The sequence below is a fragment of the Ammospiza nelsoni genome, chromosome 3, assembly GCF_027579445.1.
Source record: "Ammospiza nelsoni isolate bAmmNel1 chromosome 3, bAmmNel1.pri, whole genome shotgun sequence".
In the NCBI taxonomy this organism is placed as follows: Eukaryota; Metazoa; Chordata; class Aves; order Passeriformes; family Passerellidae; genus Ammospiza; species Ammospiza nelsoni.
Window position 1 is genome coordinate 81,447,464 of NC_080635.1, and position 25,414 is coordinate 81,472,877.

The 25,414-nt window shown below is 39.1% G+C and overlaps 1 protein-coding gene across 3 annotated transcripts in view; it reads right to left on the bottom strand.

The window, feature by feature from the left end:
* RNF144A (ring finger protein 144A) overlaps nucleotides 1–25,414 on the bottom strand; it is a 70,700-nt gene that overhangs the window by 40,823 nt on the left and 4,463 nt on the right. For all 3 annotated transcript variants that reach the window (XM_059467320.1, XM_059467319.1, XM_059467321.1), the window contains exon 2: nucleotides 15,177–15,259. The gene's annotated coding sequence lies outside the window, so the exon portion shown is untranslated. The remainder of the gene's footprint in view (nucleotides 1–15,176; nucleotides 15,260–25,414) is intronic.

Genomic DNA, 25,414 nt, shown 5'->3' on the forward strand with positions numbered 1-25,414 from the left:
CCTCTGTCAGAGCTAGAACTCAATGCCATTTTTCTTTGCTCCTAGGCTTTTGCAAAGATCTTCAGAAGGATCATATGAAAGAAGCCTACATGACATAATTGACCACTTTGCAAATGTTTTGTGTCCATGGCACCAGTTTTTATTATGCAACTATATCACAGATAAGGTCATTTTAAAGTCACTTTATATAGCAAATTATTATTACATCCACCCACCAGGTAGATTTTACAATAACAATCTGGCAGGCAGACTCACTATCTCTCACTTATCAGTCACAGTTAGTTACTGGCATCTATCACTGCAGTAGCTGTGTCTCCAAGTCTTCACCTTCACTGAACTGCCTGGTAAAGCAGAATCACTCTCCCTGATAGGTGTCAGTCACACTAACACAAGACTGATTTACATGGATGTTTAGGGATTACTAACTTCAGAGTTTTGATGCCTGCCTTGCTTATATTCTTAAATCCTGTCAACCTTTCAAATGCCTACCTAAGTCTCCAAACTCATTCATAAATCTGATCCACAATCAGCTGCACAAGTCCAGCAGATAGATATCATCCTTTGAATTCTAGACAACCCCACTAAAGCCACATTCTTTATTCCAGCAGTATAACAGGCTGCTGTTTATAGGCATAACTTTTTTCTACATGTATGAAACTTCAACTTAGAGTAGTGCAGAAAGTCATGTCAGCTTTGTCTATTGTGAGCTCTTCAGAGCTAGCCTTTAAGTCCCTACACAGACTAACCACCAACTTCAACATCTCCAGGTTATCTTCAAGCTATTCCAAGGCCCAAGCCCAGAAGAGATAAAAGACCAGGTATAAAAAGCTTTAGAACGCTGTCAGCAACTGCAGTCTCCTGGACAATAAAGCACAGGGGAAAGAAAATCTTACTTTGAGTTGAAACAATTATTCCAGGGACTTTAGTCCACTCATGAGTAGCCACTATGTTTCTTTGCTTTACCTCCTTGACTGATAAAATCCTGTATTTTAAATATTTATATATGTATCATACACACACATATGTATATACGTGTACAGATATAGGTGTATAAATATACAAATATATAAAGATTACATTGAAACATTACAATGCCAACAAAAAAAGAAAGAATGTGTCTTTTCACTGATAAAAGGTATCTGAACAGTAACATTGAGTGCAAAACAGAATAAATCTAGTGGATTGCTTCAGGGACAAATCACTGTTAGGGCATGTTAAAAGAAGAAAAAAAAATTCACACCAATTTCTTTGCTAAATACCTGGGTAAATTTTTTCTTGTTTGTTTTCTTGAGAAATTAGAATATTATATACAGCAACCATCCCTGCCAAAACATTAGACAATGGGGTTTGATTACTGCACAGACCATGACAGATTTTAAAGATTAGAAAAAGCAATGGACAGTTCCCAGATCTATGGATATGAGAATACTGCCTATCAAATACATGGGTGGGTAGAGAGGAAAAGATTTTATCGCAACAAATACAGAAAATAAGAGATTGTTAAAACTCCTTCAAAAGAATACTACAAATAGACATGCCGTAAGCTGTCCATGCAGAAGTGCCCCAGAGAGCTAGATCCGTGCACATATTCCAAAAAATACTGTCAGTGAATGTGACAGAGCCAAAGACTTTCCTGACCTTGCATTTTCCTATGTTTGTCACCAGCACTGGTGCCACTGTGGCTTCTTGTAGCACTGCCAACCAGTAGCAACCTGAAATAAACTGGGTGAGGCTCTTATTCAGATCCTGTAGGCAAGGGTGAAAACATTCCAAAGAAAAAAAGAAAATCAGTTCATTTCATCTGAAAGAAACTGTCGATGGGAAAGGGAAACAGAAGGGGAAGAACTGGAAGAGTCAAAGGTAAGAAAAAATAAATATAATAAAAAGAAAAATGGTGTAATAAGGAAAACAGTTGAAAACATAGGAAAGACAGGAGAAATCTCAAGAAAATAGCTGAAATAGATCAACTTCCCAGCTCATCTCAGAAGTAGCGTACTTCTATACAGAATAACATAACAATTGAAATGGAATCCCTCTGCAATGTAACCCAAACATTCAATATTCCCAAAAGATTACATGAACAAAAGGACAGGTGTGTAACTACTAAAGAACATTGCTCAGAATTCATGTGCCTAATCAATGTTTGCTATCTAAGAGATTTTAAAAGCACTGGAGCAGCAGAAGACGTCAGGCAAAAGCTGGGAAGCCCTTGCACTATGCCATTTCCCAGTACTGGAGTCCTAGATCCTCTGCACACCTCAGAGCCCTCTCAGCAGCCAGAGGCACAAGGCTTAAGATAATTTGAAACAGTGAGGTCAAGATGATATGCATTTTAAAAGCCTCCTCATCTCTGCTGGATGGGAAAACTCCATCCTACATAATATGGGGAGAAAAACCTAGACACTGTAGAACTGGTTTTGCAACTGGATCTAAAACTGGCACAAGTGCAACACATTTTGGTCTGGAGAGAACAAGCCTGCCTGTCTCATTTGCTTGCTTTAAGAGTCATCAACCCATTAGATCCTTAGAGACTTCTATAAACTTTACTGCAGTGAACCACTGGCTTTGAATACTGGGGCCAATACCAAGGCACCACACATAAATTACTGTATAGCTATAGGTGTGTAAAATATAATATGCAAAATATATACAAAGGTGAGGGAGGTCACAGGCTAAATCACTAACAGACAAAATGTTTAAGCTCTGAGTATTTTAGAGAAGGGAACATTAGTTGCACACAGAACAGGTCTTAAAGTGAGCCAAGATGGAGCCAACCTAAAGCAGACTGATCTTAAAGTCAGTTGTAACCTAAGCACAGCTGCAAAAACCCCTCAGTGTAATCTGGCAGTCAGAAGTGACTTGAGACCAAATAGCGTCCTAGCTTGTAAAGGCCACAGTAATAAGAAGGGCACAGACAATTCCACTGCTTTCTAGGGAAGCATTTTATTATCTTCCAGAAATTCCTAGACCACCCACACAAAGTCATTTGCTTTGCTATGTCTTTCCTCCCACCCCTTATATTTCCCCATGTTTTTATTTTCTCCTCCCCAACTCTTTTCCCCTCCACCCCCTTTCTTGTTTCCTCCTATTCTTTCCCTCCTCTCTGCTTACAAGAATTGATGAATTAATGCACTCTGGGCTGTCTCCACACAAGCAATAAATCAGTACGGAGCAGTTTGAAGCTCTGACATACCACAAGCTTTTTCCTTCTCCACAGCTGACTCTCCCAGAAAAGTAAGACCCATGTTTACACAAAGTCCAAATAACACCAAGTTTGAGCTCTGTAAGAGCTTTCTTCCAGGGGGGAAAGAGAAAAGCCTCAGAGGCTTCAAGCTAGAAACCACATTTAAAGCTATGCAAAGTTATTGTGAAACTGAAAATATGAGCAAGGGGAATAGAGCCCTAGTTCTGCCTCAGACATTTGGACCACCTCTCAAAAGGAAATCAAAACTGTTCTTTTACTTGCAACTATGACAAAATGCACGCTTAAGGCATGCTGTATCTCCATTGTACTTCACAAGTCTCAGATGAGTACATGGGATTGAAAAACCCACCACAAACCCTCTCAAGGTGTCACTTGCATACTAACAGTGGAGCTCAGGTTTGAACAACAGCTCCTGCACTAGCTGTAAGACAGCACATATCCAAGCACCATCCCTTCCTATGCTAGATCTGAAATGCAAAGCAGATATGCTGCTGGCTGAAAGCAACGTTCAGAGTGGGGTAAAGCATGGTTAACTTCCCTGTAGCTCTCTGTTCTTTTGACTCAGTAACAACCACAAAATTCCAGGTAGGTAGGTATTGGTAAGAGACAACATTTTTCACAGCTCTCAGTATGGACAAGTTCCTGGTCTCATGTCCCACATCTACCCCTCAGACATTAGAGTAAAGGCTTCCCATGCTCTGAAGAGTTATCTTTCACAAAACAGTATTAAAGAGGGAGAAGAACCAAGAGAGCACATGTAATCAATAGGAATAGAAAGAATGCATGCCAAAACACAGGAAAAGAGAAAGATTCTTCATAGAGTAAATTTTTATAGATGTGTTTTGTGCACTCATTACAATCACATGGAAAGTTACTTTTACTTTCCAAAACTATTCTAAAACCAGTAACTCTAGTGAGAAGTCAGACAGCTTCTGTCTCAAACCACCAGCTTGTGTCATACTGTTTCACCCTATGAATTAGATGACATGGTATACACACTCATTCACCATGCTGGTGTGACACACAGGACTAAGTATAAGGAAAAACTTAGGATGGGATTTAGACTGCCCAAGATAATTATGCTGCTGCTTGTGCCTAAAGAAGCAGATGTTTAGATTACTGCCTACACTACTTATTCAGAGAGGGGAAGGAAAGTGATTCTGAAGACCTTCAGAGGAAGACAGTGTTTCTAATACCAGGCACCTCAGTCAAGGGGAAAAAAACCATCCAAACAGGAAAAAAAAAAAAACCACCACACACGTTTCTGTAAGAATTCTGTCCCCTAATAATAAACCAAATGGCTTGAGCTATGCAGTGGTCTAAATTATATATCAGTACATATACCCCTCCCCAACACTGAAAAAACTGATACAGCCTGCTCAGTACATCCTGCAGACAGGATTTAGTCTGATCAACACTAGCTGCTACTCACTGTTTTTTTTTTACTTAGGCCTAAATTTAAACATAAATAAGAGAACAAAATATTTTTATCATTATTCATATAATCTGATGCATTACATGACAAAAATTACAACTATCAGCTAGGACACTTTACAACAAATCTCTGGCCTGACACACTCGATGCCTCTGAATTCAAATCTCTCTTTTTGCACAGTTCAAATCCAATTGATTATTCCCCAGCATCCCCCTAGAAGTGTTGTCTTTTTATCCCCTGTTCTAATTTCCTCCTGCTTGCAGGAGCCTGACCTCTTCCCATCATATCATCTGTAGCACAATCCAGTTCTTCACCCTCACTGTCTTACTAGGCAACTCCTTTCCTCTCTGGCAAAGGGGCATTTTGCCTCTAAGCACAGTGCTACAAAATTTAATTATAATTTGGTCTATGTTAATATCTCAACCATGCTAGCTTGAAGGATAATGTGGTGTTTTGTTCCAAGTTTCATCTCGCACATCCAGAATTCCATGTTCCAACTATGTGTCTCCATGTCTTTGTATGACAGCCAGCACATGCCTGTGCAGAGATATGTCACTCACACAGGCCAGGAAACTTAAAGACAGATGTTTAATATACAACAGTGCTTGGATTAGGGACAGATGCTTCGTTTCTCACTGTTGTATGTGATGGTCTGGTCAAGTCATTTAGCACAGGCCTTGCAAGACCCTCAACAAACACATTCAAGGGAAAGTTCTTATGTCAGTGTGAACCACTAGGTTTGCATACACAAAAAAAGAATCTGATGATTAGAACATAAGAGTTATAAGGAACAACTGATAACCTCTTCTGTCCCAAACTTACTGCATAACTGAACAGCTCATGCAGCTTAGTCACACAGACACCTCAGGTGGGACCTACCACACCACATGGGCTGAGCAGAGGATGGGGGGATGAGCAGTGCATTAGCTGCCTGAGTACATGTTTTCCTGCACTTGTCCCTCTGCAGAGAATCAGCATGTAACAGTACTCTCAGGAGTATAATATATTAGACTCAACATCAGCCCCAGCTCTAATTATTCACAATAATATTACTGTTGCACAGTAATGCTTCCAGCTCCTCCCTCCCTATCTTAAAACATCATTTGCAGTACAATACACATATATAGCCCTCATTTACTGCAGAAAGCAGCAGCACATGGCAGAGACTGTGCTTAATGCCTCTGCAACCACACAGGCAGAGATACCAAAACCAAAGGCTGAAGTACTGAGGGCACATAGAGATAACTGAAAGCATAACAGGGAAGAAAAAAAGAGCACAGAAGCACCACAGTAATGGAAATGCTCCCTTCAGGGCTCCCCTTGTCTAGGTAACAGACACAGTAAGTTACAGACCTCTTGATTTTGGAAACACATGCAGAGAAATTCTATTGTGATTTCCTCTGTACCACTTTCTACACTTGAGGACAGCTCAAAAGTCAATAGGTGCTGGTGTCTGGTTTATTACTTATAGTTTACATTTAGTTTTCTCCTTTTACTAATGAATAATTGTAGCAAATTAAGATCAAAAATTAATTTTTGGCACTTGAACTATAGTTTCCTTCCTCATTTACAAGAAAATGTTAAGAACAAGCTTCCGAAGGTTCTACAGTGGCAAATCACTTTACTAAATAAATTAATCGGTAGGGAAAGATAAGAGGCAGTAGGCAGAAACTGATGCACAGAAGGTTCCACCTGAATATGAGGAAGAATTTCTTTGCTGTGGAGGTAACTGCACAGGAACAGGTTTCCCAGAGAAACCTGGAGAAATTCAATAACTAACTGAAAACAAACCTGTGCCGTGCAGGATGACCCTGCTTGAGCAGGGAGGTTGGACTGGATGATCTATCACGGTCCCCTCCAGCCTGACCCACTCTTATTTCCATCTTTGGGATTTTAAACCTTTACTATTATGGAAGAGGCTTGGCTTTTTAGTTACACAAACAGAAGAGATGTCAAAAGTTATTCTAGGAATATACCAATAGAATAAGCTATCAAAAAATCATTTAAATAAAGCTTTTCTAACATCGAGTTAGCAAAATCAATTTGAATTGCAAAAAAAATATAAATAAAAAAGGATGCTACCTTAGCATGGCATGTGTGTATTAGCGTAGCCTAGCACTATATAGCACTGTATTGCTATAATGTGAAAGCTGAAGGTACTTAAGTCAATCCCTTACATCTTCAACATACTCCCATAATTCATCCTGTTAAAGAGGGAACACCTCAGGTACCAACGGTGCAGGCATTAATACCTAGTACACCAGAGTACTTTGCTGTAGACTTGGCATGCAGTGAATGTGACAGCCTACTCAAGAGAGGAATTGCCTGCTACTGTTTTGCATCATCTCCTAGCACTCCTAGACCATATTACCCCTTACCCAAATTAACACAGATGTTGCAACTGATAGCCAGTCCTGGTGTTCAGGATGCACCCCATGCTGAACATCCACTGGAGCACTTTTGAGTTTTGTACCTGTACAAACCACCCGCATCCTGCTCAATCTCCAACGTTTATGTGCTCATGCATATGGGTGGGAAGGATGCTGAAACACAGTCCCCACTGCACATCTTGTGGGTCACAGTGCTGACCTGCTTACTAGCAGAAAGCACACTGGGCACACAGATGGGAAACACCTACTTAATCTTCAGTTTCCCAGCAGAGAGATCTGGTTTGCTGCATAAAGCAACTGAAATTTGCATAGACTTATTCTGGCAAGTACAAAAGCATTTTTAGGACAGCTTAAGCTTGTGGATATTATTCTAGGGGTTTATATAAAAAAAAAGCTTTAAAAACAAAAAGCCAAACAAAGAGTTTTTTCAGTGAGGCCTAATGGTTTTTAGAAGAAGTGAAATTATCAGAATTAAGTAATCTTATTTCCTAAAGAAGTAAACAGAATAAAGCAGTGATACTTATATTTAAAACATTTACATGCACATTATTTTCCCTAAGCCACTTCATAAAATGAGCTCCTTCCACAGGTAAAAATGATCAGTCTACGTACATTACCAAAAAGGTAACTAAAGCTTATCCCACAAAAACAAAATATAGGAAAAGGCTAAGAGTTCTTTGAAAACATGCTTCTCCTTATGTAAAATAACAATGTCAAGCCTTTTACCTTGGACATTGGTTATGCCTGCAAAAGCCCTTTTCAGGACCTTGACATATATTCATATGGAGGCAGAACAGTCCCAAACAGTTTATTAACAGAAATCAACTGCAAATTCCTCTGCGGGGAAAAGATTCTCTTATGTTTGCGTGGTGCACACTGCAGTGGGCCAGAGGTTACGGAAGTTTACATCAATACAAACAAGCTGGAAGACAATTCAACTAATAGCAATAGCCTTGGTACTAAATATTCTCTGCCTCAGAAAACATAAATAGCTGAATTTAGTGAGCAACCATTTTCTGCAGAGCTGTTTGGGCATCAGGAAGTATTCTGATACAGTATTTGAGCAGTTCTGATTCCTGTAGCTTCCATCCCTTTGTATGCAGCCCAAAAAAGTAGACCAATCAAGTCAAGTTCACACTGAAATAAGGAAGAAAAAAAAAAAAAAGCTTTTTTTCTTAAAAAAGTTATGATTAAAAGACTGAATTTTAAAGTGGTAGGCAAAGATACTCTACACTTCCCAGAGGTCAAGTGCACATTTCAGATAGTAGGAAACTTTCCAAGTTCAACTCATGCTTCATGCTTTCCCAAACCAAACAAGACACAAACCACAGAAGCCTGCCCTCTTTCCAGCTACTGGGAAGATCACAGATGAAGTTGTTCCTTATGGTCCCAACCAAGTAACATGGCACACACACCACCACCCACCTCTTCAAACATACCTATTTAAAGGGAATCCACAGTACTAAAAAAAAAAATATATTTTTTAAGTTCTTTAGTTGTTACTTTTTCCTATTTACTTTAATGGTCAAAGTGTTTTATGTTTGGGACATTGTGAAAAAACAGCCAGAGGTCTGACATACTGGTTTAAAATAGACATTTAGAGAGGAATTGCTGAAGGGGTTCTAAACCAAATAGCATGGATTACAATCCACCATTTAAAATTAGGTTTTGTGGTTGGTTTTTAGATATTCCTAGTAACAAACTCAATCTGACTGCTCTTTCTTGGCTTAAGTTATTGCATCTAGCAATCTAGGAGGCCAATAATAGAAATTTCATTTTAAATATGGCTATTAATGTTCCTAAATATAGTCTACCACATGACTGACCTGTGTACCAGGTCTTAAGTCATTCTCTAGGTTTTGTTGGGGTTTGGTTTTTTTTGACCAAAGACAGTAAATGCTTGACTAGGACTTTAAAATTTGTCATGTTATTGGGATTAAATAGTTTGTTAATATTAAAACTATGCATTAAAAAAAAAAAAAGCTTTCAGGAAGGAGCTAAACCTGGAACATGTTGCATGTTTAATGACAAGAGTCCACCACCAAAGAACAACTGTTCTTTGAACAGAACAACTATTAAATCATCGAAGGTATCCCACATTTCTTTTCTGAAATCCTTGGGTAAATCCTACATTGTCTACAACAGAGTATTTTGTCCTAGTTAATTGGCAAAGGCAGCCCTTGAGTTTCTTTCCATCATGAAACCAATTAAATAGATGCAAGGGCAAAGCAGTGCTTCTTTAAAAAAACAAACGAGAGAAGAGCACAGGAGCTGGCTGCAGCTTCTCCAAGACTTGGAACAAGCCATTCTTTCAAGAAGAGGAGACACAAAGCAGTGCATCTCCTTTATGCTGGTGAGCACAGGTGGGAGCAAGAGCATCTCCACTTGAACCAAGGTGCTTGGGGGCCTTCAGAACTCACTGCACTGGGAAAGGCCAGAGCAGAGCAGTGTAGGAAGAGCCTATAATGCAACAGAATAAATTCAGGCATTTTTCACCCACACCAAACTATATTCTACATGGAGAATAGGGAGGACTCAACATCAGACATAGGGGATCAGCTGTAAGCCAAGGCAGTGCAACATAAACTCTAAACCCGTGAAGTCTAATAGCTGAAGTCATGCAGTTGAGTTAATGGGGAGTTTGGGAATATGAATGACAAAACAACTAGGTCAGTAACTACCACCACATTCAAAATCTATCTGTACTTGAAAAGAACAAAAAACCCCAAAGCCCACTAAAGGAGGCTCATGGGAGACAGTGAAAATGAGAAGGATATGTAGACCAGGAGTCATCCAAATACTAGATTTAAAACATATTAAGCAAAAGCTGAACACATGGGGCTTCTAACCATGTGGTTGTTAGAAATTAATAAAAATAACCAACCATTTGTAAAAATAGCTAATAAAGAAGTAAAAAAAATGTTGAAGGACTATAAAAGGACTGAATATGGGCACATATAAATGGCACTAGAGCAGGAATTCATTGTGCTGGGCAGAGACCCCTTCACCCTCATACAGGCTCTCATACTTGGGCACAACACTCTAATACTGGGCAACAAACTGAGCTTAACTTCTAACCACAGATCTTAATCACCTGAGCTGGCTTGAAGAGGATGCTACAATACCTGCTAGTGACCTGAAATAACCACGAGATCTGGGTTCTTGCAAAGACAGCAGTGGTTAGAGAGTTAGCAGATGGAAAAAGCAAAGTGGTATGTAGTGCATAAGACAATATAATTATCCTGTGACACAGACAGTTTGTGCTCTCTCCTGCCTTCCCTACTAACACTCAAAATGAAATGTTTTCTTCTGTGGAGACTGGCTTTGCTGTTTGGTTAAAGAAAGCGATGTTGAAAAGTAGCTGTTGGGCTTGGAACAGAAAGTGCTGAGGTTTGAGAGGGCTCCCAAGTGCTTGGAGAAGTTCTTTCCATACCCCCTAAGAAAACCAGCTTGCTTATGCAGCTCAGCTTATGCCTGACAGACCAGCCACCAACCTGCTTCCTCCCCAGCCCTGAGCTCAAGGCTTGACAGAAATGGCAACCAGCATCTCAGTTTATAACAGAAACATTAAAAGGACTGCTGAATAACATGGAAAGCTGTAAATCAGCCTTTCATCATGTCAGAAAAGGAAAGGGATGAAGTGGGAAGTTTCCCTCTCTGAGATCCAGATCTCTCTAGCTGTTTCATTCCCATTGGCAGTCTTTATTCTGCAGTGTTACTTCAAGCCAACCAGCAAATTTTATAGAAAATTGAGACTGGATTGAGACATGCAAAATGCAAGCCAGAAGAAAGGAGAAAGAGCCAAATTCATAACTGCTAGGGATAGGAGGAAGATTTAGTAATACTGACATGACACAAACAGTAGAAAGAGCTATCGATTCTTGTTAGGATCAATACCTTACCAGGAGAATGGAAAACTGTTCAGAGAAAATTAGAGGCTCTACTGCAATGTCTGAATCTAGTGACAAGAAAATTTCTCAAGTACTGCTGTAATGGAGTTGTGTACACTGCATTAAAAAAAAAATACAAAAGGTGGAAGAAAGCTTGTGAAAGCTTAGGAACTCACTGTTATGCAGCAACGAGATTCTTTTGCATAAGACAAAAAATTGCTCCAAGGTGTGTAGTGGTTACTTAACTTTATAAAGGTCAAAATACACAACAGCAGATGAGTGTCTTGACTTGTGCCTCTTTCCCTGCTTCATGCGTTGACAGTACATTCCAGCACATTTAATACTCTGTATTTAATACTCTGTACATCTGCAGTGGTCAGTGTCCTTTGTTTCCTTTCTCACACACTGAGCTGGAGAAAATCAATCATCCCCAACACACTAACTCTTGCAATTCCCTCTTAACAGAAAGGTGATAAATTTTACAGAACCTGGAACAAACTACAAAAAACCAATGCCACATATACATAGCATGCATATAAAAAGTAAACATTCACAGCCAGACTAATTTCTGCAAACATCAAAAGAGGTGAGAAATAACTCCTAATCAGGTTTTGGTATATGGTAAGACCCCAGAACGTTCCTATATTAGAAGCTAATACTGTTTTTTTTAAAAAATTGCCTGCAACAACAAATAGAAAAAAATATATGGAAAAAACCCTCCAACATTTGAAACAAAGCCTCAGAAATGCAATCCACAGCTATTTATTTCAATAGGATGCCAAGTTGTTCTGCAGCACTAGAGGGGCATTCAAAACTAAGAATTAAAAGCAATGAAGGCTGAGCAGGCCATGCCTGGTCAGAACCACTTCCATGATGATCTGAGCTAGCCACAGACCTAAACACATAAACAACCCGGCAAACAAAGAAATGCAGATGGATTAAGAATGAGCAGAGATAATTTACTTTTTAAAATGTTGCATACTGAGAAATATTTCCCACCCTCGAACCCTTCTTTATTAGTGGGGAAGATTTTTTGTGACTAAGGCAAATAAATACATTTGGTTTTTCATCCTTTCATTAACTATAATTAAAAATAAATTTTATTTTGTGGCTGACATCACAGAATGAGTTTGTCACCTCCACAATATAATTCTTTCTTTATGTCATAGGCTGAAAAAACACTTTGACTTTTGTAGACAGATATTTACATCTTTATCAAATTTTATTTTAGTTACCTGTTTCCTATGTTGGACTGAGCCAAGTTGTCTCTGGCTACTGCTATAAGACATAAATTAATAATGATGATTATGATAATTCAAATTATTACTGTATCACTGGATCTTGATCACACACTTGTCACTAAATTATGGTACAATGATAAAGTTTATATAGGTCTCAACTGCCATTAAGGTTACAGACAGCTACTTAGAAAACATCTTTTTCTGAAGCAAAGCCAAAATATTTTGATTGTTTCCTTCCACAGTGAAATGAAACATTAGAACTCTTTTAAGGTTATAAACAATGGAACAGAAATTATCAACTCTAATAGAAAATCTGAATTTCAAGCCAACACTAGATCATTAGAGAAGAATTTCACATTTTACTGGCAAACTCTGACTCCCCATCTGTTCCCTTCTCTCCCTATTAGTGAGCAGGAGCAAGCTACAAAAGCATGTCTAAAAAAGATGACAAGAGCACAAGCCTCTTTAGATGCTTAGGAAAGATCATGAGCTGTCCCCCTATGTTCACTGTCACACAGACAGGAGTGGCAGGGTCTTGCCTGCCAGACAAGGAAAATCAGAGGGCAAAGCTTCTCTGCTTTGTATTAATCATCTGAGCTATGTATGGTATGTTCTTGTGCTTTACACAAATACCTCATGATCATCTGTATGCCACAGATATTTTCCAATACAGATCTCTGCCAGGACATGCTCCATTTCAGTAATCCCTTAGAGCCATTTCAGTGAAATAGGGTTGGAAGGCAGCAGAAAGATCCAAGAACTCAAGGCACATTTTAACCGTGTATGCTCACAAGATGTCAGAGCTGCTCTCACACTGATCAAAGGCCAGGAAAGATCATACAGGTTTCACAGTTTGACTTTTGCTGGAACAGAACACACTCAACTTAGGCTTACACTTGTTTGAGAAAATGAAAAAAAGACTGACCAGTTATGCATGCTTTTCCAAGACAATGGACACAGCTCCTGAGAGTACACTAGACCTGGTTTTCCCCTCATGTTTCAGAAAATGGGATATGGTGCCTGGAGAAGTTTGAGGATCTTTAGAGGCACCTCAGCAGAAAACTAAACAAACAGCAAGGTGAGAACAGAACAAGCTGCACTGCTGAAAGAGCACAGTGGTGAATGCAGAGGCAGATGACTATGATGGGACTCTTCAGGAGAGGCATGGAGAGCTGAAAGAAGGGAGAGAGGCTGAGGGACCTTGGCTCATTCAGCTTCCCACGAGGAGATCAAGAAGAGCTGCTGTCACTCCCTGAATACCCATGAGGCAGGGTAAAGTACATCACTAAATGGGAGGGGAACTGTTTCAAGAAATCACTGACCCCAAGCATAGACATGTATAAACTTGCCATTTCCCATGTCTTATAAGGATTTTCTTCAAGTTTCTAAGTATCAGGAATTAATGATATGTTTCGAGCATAGTTTTCTAAAAATAGGAAAAATGCTGATTACTTGCAAGCTGAAAGTTTATAAAAGTAACTACAGCACTGTGAGGGACAAAAAAAAAAATCTTTCTGCTTCTTTGTATTTAAATTTTAAATCAGCTGGTTAAATTAAAGAACAATAAAACTGTAGATTTACCTTTTTTTAACCTCAACTTTTTTTTTAAGCAAGGGATATGAAAGACAGTATCAGACATTTTGGCTTCAAAATAAATGTTATCTCTCCTCTTCTCCCCTCTCATTTAGATCTTCTGCTTGTAAAAAAGACGTGAAAATATAGACCTTTCCAATTAGTACTAAACAATGGAGCAGAAAAAAAAATTAAAATATTTAAACTAGCTATATAATTAAGAAATACTGCTTTATATTAAGATATGTTACTCAAGCAGAGCATACAGACTGTTACATTAAATCTTCAATACTTAAAATATAAGCCAATGAGGGTATGATTATGTTTTCACAAGGGGTTTTCCCAGTAGTCAAAACAAGTCAAGTAAGAACACTGTTACACTTTGATAAGCCAAGAATATGAGTTTCAAAGAAAAGGAGGGAAAAATATTATACAATCTGCTAGTCCATAAGCATGACGTTTTAGTACTATTTCCAGAACATCAATGTGTGCAAAAGCAGCATTGCTTGAAAAATGGAAAGCTACTAACAGCAGGTCACGAGCTCAAGCAAATAAAAAAATCTAAAAATGCCATTCCTTCTGCATATAGCCATATATTAGAGCAACCATAATGCAGAACTTGCAGCTGTAGTGATATTAGCAGGATGACCTTCTCCAAACCACAGAGAAACAGATAGGTTTTCATTATTTAAACACAAGTTCTGCTGCCTTTTAAAAGATCTGAAACTGAATATGTGCTATGTTTTTTGTTTGACTGGAGGTGCATTTACCAACTATATCAATTTGCTATCGAGTACTGTATAGAACTGTAGCTATCTCAAAAAGGAAATCACTATACTATCTCTCTCCCTTATTTGGAGTATGAAGTATGTGGGACATATGGAGTACACAGGAAATGGAACTATTAAATCAAAAACCACGTATGAAAGCACAACAGGCTCTGTTATAGAGATGGAGATATATTTTTATGTGTTTTATACATGTGTGTGTATATACACACATACACACATGCTATGTAGAGATTTAAAAATTAAAACCTAGTGAGCCCATTTTAGGTGGTACCATTAAACTGTGCTTTGAGGATTGCTATCAAACAAGTCTCTGTGACTTGGATTTTGCTAGGAAGCCAATTAGAATGCAGATTTGGTTGCTTTCCTACATTTCTTTGGTAAATGAACCAACCCTTTTCATGGTAGAGCTCCATAATTACAAGCAAACTTTGACAAATTCCCTCCTCTTACACTACCCCAGGCTATGTGGCTTCCACTTTTATGGGCAACCACAAGGGCAATTCCCAAGACTGTAAAACCCATCTCTCAGGCATATTTTTCCCCTCCCACAGCTTCTGTTGGCATAAGAGTCCTATGAAAGTGTGGCTGCATTGAAAATTGCATGTCTGTGCCCCAGCCAAGTGTTATCAAGACAGTCAAGGCAAACACCTACCACAACAACCTCTCCTTTGTCAGTCACAGGGATCCCATGAGAAAGCACCAACCAGTCCACGATTCTGGCAGTGTTAGACAAGCCTGGAATACAAAAGATAAGGGTCACACTTTATTTCAACTGACCATATAAAACCAGAACTGAGAGTTCCATTTTGCCAAGCAGCTTTTAAAATTTTGTGATAGTACAGTCCTAGCAGACAAAGTTTTGTGGTGGACTTGGCAGTGCTGGGTTAAGAGTTGGACTTGATGATCTTAGAGGTCTTTTTCAACTAAACAATTGTATGATTCTATGAATTCAGAAAACAGCAACTGGCAGGAGTCCTACTTTCACTGCAAGCTATTTCCCACTTCTCAGATTTATCCAATAGTGTTTTTTCTCAGAAATAAACTATCAGCTGAGTTCCTTTCCAACAAATACTCATAAAACTTATTTACACAAACTGAGTATGTAGATTTTAAACATAAAATCTGTCTTTTGTTATCAAATATTAAAAAGAATGCAGCTTGGAATAAGTTTACAGCCAAACACAAAATTCCCATTTTCCTTATTCATCTTAAGTTTTAGACAACCTGCTATTTAAAAATATTTGTAATTATTGAAGTCTGCCTTAACATTTAAAACTCCTAAAAATAAGTATTGCTACATTCTCATTCTGCAACATTCTCATCCTCCACTGGTTTCCACTTAGAGGGAGATGTGATATGGGAAAAATAGCTACCGTACTTCTAGAAAAAAAACAAACAGTAATTACTGTTACTCGGGCAACCAATGTTCGAAAAAGCTCAGATCCATGTACTCCAAAATTCTAGGCTACTGATCAGTTACTCAGCCAACAGCTCTGTCACCAAAACAAGGTTCTCCCCTCACTACTTCCACGTCCTCCGCACTTCAACATTCCCCTCCTACTTCTTTAAAACAAATCTTGCTTGAAAATTAGGAAAACTGACAAAAATTATTATTGCCTATCTTCCTAAATTATCTTGACATTTCAGGGGGAAAATAAAAATTTATTTTCATTATGCTCTACCTACTTGTAAAATAAGAAAACTGTTTCCTCTACCTTGGGGTCAGAAGGTCCATGGGATGTATTAGATTGTTAACCTGAACACCACAGATTATTACACATTTTCCAAGTGCCCTGACAGCAAGATAAGTAGCTTTTACATGGATAACAAATACTGCCTAGGCATACAACCTGCCTTGGGCTGGAAACCTGGAGAGATTTGCCACTTTCTCTAATGGCAGGAAGGGCAATTTACTGGTTTGAAGAGCTACAGCTGTTTACCTTTCCATGTAGCTCTTCAGACAGTGTTTCTAGTTATATTTATCACTCTCTAAATGGGAGGAGGAAAATTAATTTAAAAAGGAAAGAATTGAGTACAACACACTTTCTTGTCAATGCAGTCTCTTGTAGAGTTAAGGTATGGTATGGTTAGTGCTTAAGTTGCTTTCAAACTCATTTCCTAAAGCTCTACCATAGATGTTTTTCTTCTCTTCTGCCAGCTCTCTTTCTTTTTAGCACACAACTTGTCCTGGGCCAACACTCTCAGTCATTGCATCAGCTTCATCTGACTTATGCATCTCCTAATCTCTTTCTTCCTCTGAAAACCTTGCCCTTGCCAGCCCCTCACTAACCTCTCCACCAGCACTGCCTTCCTGGGCCCTCTCTCCCACTTGTAGCTCACAAAGGCAGGAGGCATCCCGAGGAAACAAATAGTTCTTATCAGCAGGGTTTGTCACTCCTCCTGCTTGCTCCTGGGCAACCTCTTCCAACCACAAAAACTCAGTTTACCCTCTCTACAGAAGGACCTCACAGATTTACCTCCTACTCCAAATCTCTCTCCCCCCTTATCCAAAGTGGAAGTTACAACCCTTCTCTCTGAATTTCCTAGGAGTTATCCAGCTATTAGGTTAAGCTCTACACAGATGGACAAACCAATTATCTCCTCTCCTTCCCAAGAGTCTCTTCTTAAAAAGTCAGCATCCTGCCAGTCCCCCAGCCTGCAGGCTGATCATTATATTCAACATGAAGCTGGATGTCTAAATCCTGTAGAAAGAACATGCACATAATGTACATAAAATGCAGTCTTTTTTCTGATCTCTTACACAAATAAAATGTTTATCCTGGTTTATAAAATGGGATCCTTTTATCCTGAAAGATCTTCCTCCTTTTCTCAGGCTTCAACCAAATGAATCCAACCTCAAGAATTTCTGAAAGGACAATGGTCATCTCCTGCACATGCTGCTGGGCTATTTTAACTCTTTTATTGTTATTTAATTCATGTAAAGTGTCCCCCCAAATGCTTTTCCCATAGTTTTAATAACCTTCTCTGTCTTCTCAGCCTTTTCTTTTGATAATTTTTTACTGATGTTTTATCCTGCATTAGCAACTAAACAATTTATCTCACAAAAATGACCTGACTATCAACATTCAACATTTTTTTGACATTTATCTTTGGATGATATTAAGTCTGTATTAAAATTACCTGGACAGGAATCCAGTATCTACTAATAAAAATGCAGGTGGAAAAAAAATCACTTGCTCACACTCCACCCTTTCCATATTACACAATTTCCAGGAATTTTTTCACCACTAATAATTATTGTGGCTCTTTCTATCCAACTGAGGGTTTTCAAAAGACCTTTTAAAGATGTAAAAACTAGGATCAGATACAGAATTTGAGTGTTATTGTCATTTGTAACACCTCTATCATGCCAGGAGAAAAATGCTTGTTGTATAAATCCCATCAACCAAGAATTAAATTAGTTCTATCTTCCCTTCCTACAACAGTGCACTGATATCCAGCTTGATCCCAACACTTTTGCAGAGTTGCTGTTCTCCTCGATGCAGCCCCTCATGCTTCATGTCTGGAAAACTTTTCTCCAAGAAACACGAACAGCTACATCCTGTATACATACCTTTGGTTTTACTCATCAAAAAGAAATAAATCATTCTTTCTGACTGCTTAGTTATTATTGCAATCTGGTAAACAGCATAACTGCTGTTTATGAATGCCTTTTTTTTTTTCAAGCTTCTGTCTTAGAAATGAAAATGTTAAATGGCATCTTGCCTAGGCCCAGTCCTGGAACATTGTAATTCACAGTTTATTTCCCACAGATACCTATCTACTTGTTTACATTTTACAGCTGGCTGCTGCTCCATTCACCTGGCAGGCTTTTGCTGATGTGCTGTAATGGTTTCCAACAAGAACACTGAATTGTACAGAGGCACAAACTGACGGGCAGAAGAATTAAAAAACCTGTGTCAGCCTCAGCAGAGGACCAGTGGCAGATGTGGAAAGAAAGGCTGTGGGATCTACTCTATATTTGTGTGACAGCCCATGGGTCATCTGTTTCTTTGTGTCAGCCAAGAGTAGCCAGGAGGCACAAATGGCCGTGAACTCATCTCTCTGCACTTCATCCTGTCAGAGCTCATGATGCAGCTCACAGCCTGGCAGCCACAGGGTCCAAGGACAAATGCTAAAGGGCACACAGGAAAGAGGATGAGGTTTGACAGGTTATATGCACAAGAAGGAATTTTAGCTTTGGATTCTCACTTTACTTGCAGTGGTGACAACTTGTGATTATGCAAAACATATCCTCAGCAGCCTCCTTAGCTTTGTCAGGAGACAGCATTTCATACAGTCCTACACTGTCAGCCCTAGTCACAGGGGGAAGGGAGAGAAAGATGAGACCCCTCAGCAGCACCAGCTCCCACAGCAGCCAGGGACACAACACAGCTTTCAGAGGGAAACTCTGCCGTGCAAGAATAGGCCACAAACAAATTGAAGCCCTTTGCCAAGGAGACACAGAGCTACATCCTGGAAACTTAAGCAAAATTTAAGCGTACAGCTTAGAGTAGAGAGAAGCCCTCATGAACTCTGGGTAAAGCTCTTTGCTGCACAGTGCCAGCTGAAGTATGCTGTTGCTCAAGTCAGGAGATGAAATCCCCATGGATTCCCTGAAGCAGAGTAGGAAGCTACCCACCTGCCACAGTCCCGCCCCGCCTTCCCTCTGGTTCACATATCCCACACCATTTTCTCTTGGCAAGAAATATTCAGGTTACCACAGCTGAACAGCTATTTGACTGGCTGGTTCCCAGCAGTGAGGTGCTTTTCATCAGATCACACGTGGGAAGCTCTTTAAAGGCTTTTTAGAGAAAGCAGCTACATGATTTCATGAAGACAGAAAAGCTCAAAGCACAGTGATAAAAGGCATTTTAATAGATCCATTCATACTAATACAGGAGATAGTGTGTGCTGAAAACAGCGAAATTTAAGATATTTCTAGCATGATAGGCCAGAAGATTTAATTGCTAGCTTTGCTTTGAACTTGACAGCTATTACTACTCTACTAACTCTTGGATGCACTTCTAAAGAAGCTTTGTCATTTTAGATTTTTTTTTTTAAGAAGAGATGGTTGGATTTAACTATCAGGTTTATTATAATATATATAATAGAAAAGCACACAGAACTGAGCCTTTGTGAGAAGACAATTCCCCACCACATACACACTTGCTTATTAAAAAGCTGGAATGGAAAATGTCTTCCCTGTATTTATTTCTCCCTCCAATGAAGAACAAACAATCAAAACCTATGGTTAAAAATAATGAAATCACAATTACCTATTCATTTTACCAGATAAGCTTTTCTAAGCTTTCCAGAAGATCCCCAAATGCAGTAATGTTGACTAAATATTGTATTTTTTCCTATAAAAAGGTAGAGCAGGCATATCACACCACTTAAAAAAATAATATAATTTTTTGGGAAAAAGAAATGCTTTTTCCACATGTCTAGTCTAATTTCCTAGGGAAAAAATATTAAAATAATTTGACCATAATTGGGATCTGAATGAGGTGTAATAACAGTTTAAATTCTGCAACTTTCTCACAGTTGTGTGAGAAAATAAACCCATTTTTAATTCCCTCTTTAGCAAATATTTTTAAAGTTATTGTTCACTTACAAGTACTAGAGAGAAATTAAACTAAAAAAGGGTCTAAGGCTCAGTCTGACCTAGAAATCAACACAGACTTAACCTGACCTCATTTTGTCAGTCAATCACAAATGGACCAAAGAAGTTGCCTGTAATCTCAGATACATTGAAACACACAAGGTATTTGACTGAACATAGATTCACATTCCTTCCCTCTTGAAACCTGACCACACAGGAGATGTACTGGGCGAAGAGAAACACACCGGGCAACTCCTTTCAGGCTACAAAGTGGCCCCACAGCACAGGAAGAGGCACAGATGTGGGCTGAGGTACAGCTGCATTTTGCACAGGCTAAGCCAGATGGACTGACTTGGCAATGGCTCCATCACTGCGACTGGCAGCGAGCTGCACAGCCAAAATAGAGGCAAAACAGGAGGCAAGACGAAATTGATATGATGGCATTACCCCAAAGCATGTACTCCCTGGAACCCTGGAACTTTGGGGACAGTCTCCCCATGCCTGTTGGATGAGAGCTGTTTCAACTCTTCTATATCTTGTTCTATATCAGACATTTCCCAAAGGCACTCTATCAGTTAAGAGAGGACTGTGGTTCTTGGATGGAAAAGGGAATTATACATGCAAATTAGCTTCAGTTTTCTGCCTCAAGATTCCCATAGAATCTCAAAACTAAGTCAACTAACCAACACCCCTCTCCTAACACAGGAGAACACAGGGACAGAGTGAAAAGAGGGAAAAGATGCAAACAGGAATGATCTTAAAAGAAAATACAGCTCCACATACAGATTAACCAGCCCCTTCTCTGTGTGCTCATTTACAACAGGGCACGCAATGCTGCAATTCACAACACCACAGTAGCCAAAGGCCCACTCAACCTGGCTGTCTTCATGGCTAGCACCAGACAACCCTCAGAGATTCTGGAATAACTCACATCTTTCCCATCATACAGCACTGCTCATTCACTGGCAGGCATATCAAGCCTTCACACATTAGGAGTTCATACGATTTAAGCTGTACTGTCAGATGCCAAACATTTGGTCATTTTGGGACACACTGCCCCAAAGTCACTCTTTGCATCTGCATGCTTTGCATTTGTGGTACTTTCCTGGAATAGATGATATCTACAAAAGTATACTGCATTGAGAGGAAAACCACTGTATTTACGTTATTGTTTTCTAAGGAATTCATATCTTTTCTAATTTGACAGTTTCATTATACTCCTTAACTGTTAACATCCAAAGAAAATGTCAACATTCAAATCCTCCAAATATTTTTGGAAATAATTCATGCAAAGTACCCTTATTTCAAAATTTTCTCATTTCCTTATTTCCATGTACTGAATGGCTGCTGAGTAGGAAGAAGAATATGGAGGAGAAGAAACTGGAGAGGGCTTTTTGCATTATTATGAAAAGTAACTTGTTTTAAAGAAATATGGACACAGTATATTCAGGAAAAGACTCTCTCTGCTAAATGAGGAATCTTTTCTGATCCCTGCAGCCTTTCCAACACTGTAGATATGTAATAGTTTTAAATGTCAGGAGCTACCTCAATTAAAGAGAAAGTCAATTTGGCACTTAGACTCCTGAAGAACATAATGATGCAAATCACAGAAGATTCTCTTACAAAGCCTTTTTGAGCATTCAATAAATGCATGAAAACATGATGTGCTTTACCTGATGCACATATTAAAAAATTAAGTGTCTGTATAAAATAGGAACACAAGTCTTTAAAATTATTCTTTATTTCCTTTTTACAGCATTTACTGTTTTCAGGTAGTGGAGTTCTACATATTTTCACTGAATACGAAAAATCAAGCCTGACAAATGCCTGGCAACAATCTTGTTGAGTAACCTCTGATATTCTCTCACTCAAGCACTGAAACAGCTGGACAGCAAACACAAAGACTTTAGCTAATATGAAATATCTAAACTCAGGTCTATAGCTCCCACAAAGCATTTCCTACACATTTCTAGGAAGATCTAATTGCTAAGGGACAGATACCAACCTTCTGCAGCCTTTCAGCAATTTCCAAGAGCTTGGATACTGTCTTTCATTTAAGCCTGCTTGTTTTAAGTCTCTTCGGCTGTAAAGATTTTTTTTCTTTTAAGAGAATGATTTTCTCTCTTTCCTATAAAGCTCCAGATACTGAAAATTCTTCATAACCAATAGGGCTAAGTCCCACATTAAGGCAATCACATGGAAACTCCCTTGGTATTGAGAAAACAAATGGATTTTCACATTAGTTTAGGTGATTTTGATAGCACATCCTTATGTGCATATATTGTTTTACCCTGGAACTCTCCAGGTTATAGTTTTAGTAACATCCTGTCCAGCACAGCACAAAAAATGTTTTGTTTTGCAGGGGTTTTTTGTGTTTTTTTTTTTTTCTCCAAAAATAGCACCATCTTTGCCCTTCCACAAGTTCAAGATCAGAAGCAGTTGATAGCAGAGTGAAAATACACTGTCATTTCAATGAAAAGGATGGGCTCAGTGTCATGGAGTGAGAAATGAAGCTGCATGAGAAAAGATCCTAAGGCAAAAGGGAAAAAGCAGAGATCCTCACTGCCCTTGCAGCAATCCCCTCTGAAGCTGCCACAAACAGCAGTGTTGCCAGCCAGCAAAAAGGTACACCACTATTATTAGCACAATGAAGGGGCACAATGTTTTGACTCTTCCTTATACTGGCAGCTGTGGTGAATCATCTCATCCAAAAGCAACCATTCCTATTAATAAAAGTTACAAGGACATGCCTGTGTTGGTCTGAAGACCAATACAGCAGAACCATGGAGGACAGGAGACAAAATCAAACCAAAGAAACTCTCAAAAAATCCCATGCAGACCTTTCAGAGAAGACAGAGCAAAACAGTAAACTTTCCAAAAAGAGCAGCCCCTGAAAACACATTCATCTGTAACTATAAGAAAGCTTCACAGCAGTAGTCTAAATTGAAAAGCAGGGAACACAGTTAAACATTGTATTTCATTCTAATCTGTGAAGTTCACCTTTCTAAGGAGCTAGTGGAAACGTCAAGTGACTGATTCAAATATTTAGCACTGACAGTTTGCCAAAAAGATATCACATTCTTTGGACTTATGAGTTGTCTACGAATTTGTCATACCTTGATTTTTAACTAAATATGTAACATGAACTGAAATTAGAACTACCCTGTTGCTCCCACTGAAGTGAGATTTTAAAACAATGACAAGCTAGAACAAAAGAGAACAGAAGATAGAGAAATGGCTTATCACACTCTAGTGACTCTACAGATGCAAAGGGGTTAAGACAGTAAAACTACTAAGAATTATTGTTTCACCCTCAACAAAAGCCCTTGGTAAAACCTTTAAGAATGGATTTTCAGACATAAATCCATGCAAACTAAATGGCCAATGCTGCTGCCCCAGTGAGACATCATGCAAGAAAGGAGATAGGTGACTTGACATTGCATATTCTGAACACCACCACAGCTGATGCCCAGTGACAGCAGCAGTTTGATGGAGCCAAGCTGTTTGCTGCAACAGGCAGGAGAGGTGAAAAGCTACAGTGGAGAGAAGGATGAACTCCCTCTGCAGAGAATGGCTCCCTCAGAGCCACAAGGATCCAAAGTACAGAGCACAACCAAACACAGAGTGGAGCCACCTACAGCGTGGAGAGGTGCCGGGGTCAGCAGCACTGCTCTGAGCAAGCTGCACACAGCACCAATTCTTCCAGCACAACCTTCCCCAAGGCCAGGGGCTGTCACATCACATGGCAAAGAGAAAAAACAAGGCTGTAGCCTTGAGATAAGCTTACATCCTGCAGGTGAGTATGAATGGATGAGCACCCACAAACTTTGAAGATCTTTAAGTGCTTACCACCAGAACTAGGGACAGTACATACTACACCCTTAGGAAGCAGCTGGCTTCAGCTCCTGTAGCAACTACGAGGTTCACAACCATGTTGTGCTTAACCTGTATCAGTTTCACTTCTCAGTGATTAACAGGAAGAGAGAACTGCTCTGTTTTACCTGAGGCACAAAGCTTATGAGGTCAGCTCAGTGTTTGGAGCAAGCCAGAGCCCAGCAGGCTCCAAGTGTGGCCCAGAGGATCAATGAGACCAAACAAAAAGATGGAATACACATCAACAGCCCATTTGAGCTGGCACACGCATCCTACAGCTTTCCAGCAACAGTGAAACCTAATGAATATTGTCATATCTTTGCTAGAAAGCTAGACACACACACACACAAAACTCAGAAACAGTAACTGACACCAGCAAAACCTGGTGATTTAAAGTAGAGAGAATTCATCAGCAAACCTTTCAAAATACAAGTTGCCAATTAATATCAGAAGTACAAGAAAAAAAAAAACAGGAAGCTCTAATAAAAGTTGGGGCTTAGTTTGGTTGGTTTTATTTGAATATGGTCTGCCTTTCCACAAATCTAACATACCTTCTACACCTTCAACATGTATCTTTTGGTCAGCATTTTTTCCATTAAAGTAAGAATAGACAGTACACATCAAAAGTAAAAGTAATGCATAATTAATCTAAGAAAGTAGGTGTAGGTGTCTTCTCTAGGCTCCAACTGCATGACAGGAAATGCATTATTCATGAAGGAAGATGATGGTACAACATTAATCAAGTCAGCGTGACAAGACAAACAAAGACCACAAGATGTATTCAACAGATAGCAGTGTGCAAAAGTGATCAGCTAACTGAAAGGTTCACACAGAGTCTGTTTACAGAAAACAAACACAGAGGAGAAATACAGAAATAAGACTGAACTGTTTCAGTTTGCATCCTATTAAGTCTTGTTACATTTGGAGAACGATCTTTATATGATACAGCTACAAAGAAAGTTTCTGGGTGTCTAAAGGGCTGCTATTACAAAGTAAAACTAAAAAAAGATAAGAGTTAAAATAATTATTTTAACAAACAGGAATTCACATAAGCAGGGGATGTATGAAGAACAATAATAAAATATTTTTAAAAAGCAGTGACTCCTTCCTTTCTCATCATGAATTTTTTGTCATATTGTAAAGCTACTTATAAAGACTAAACACTTGCTCTTCTTCATACTCAAAACTGTTGCAAAAATACTCAGTAATGAAAGAAAAGTATAATTTGAAACAGTGTCAAAAAATAGGAACACAATGTAAGCTGATTTGTAAGCAAAGGGGGCAGTAAAACCCAGTTTCCTAGGAATATGTGTCAAAGTTGCAGGAAGAGTTCAGATTTCAATCTGTCCTTCAGCAGGCATCTTTCCATCTGCCAAGGCTACCTACTGCCAGAAAAGGTGTAGGTTTATCGG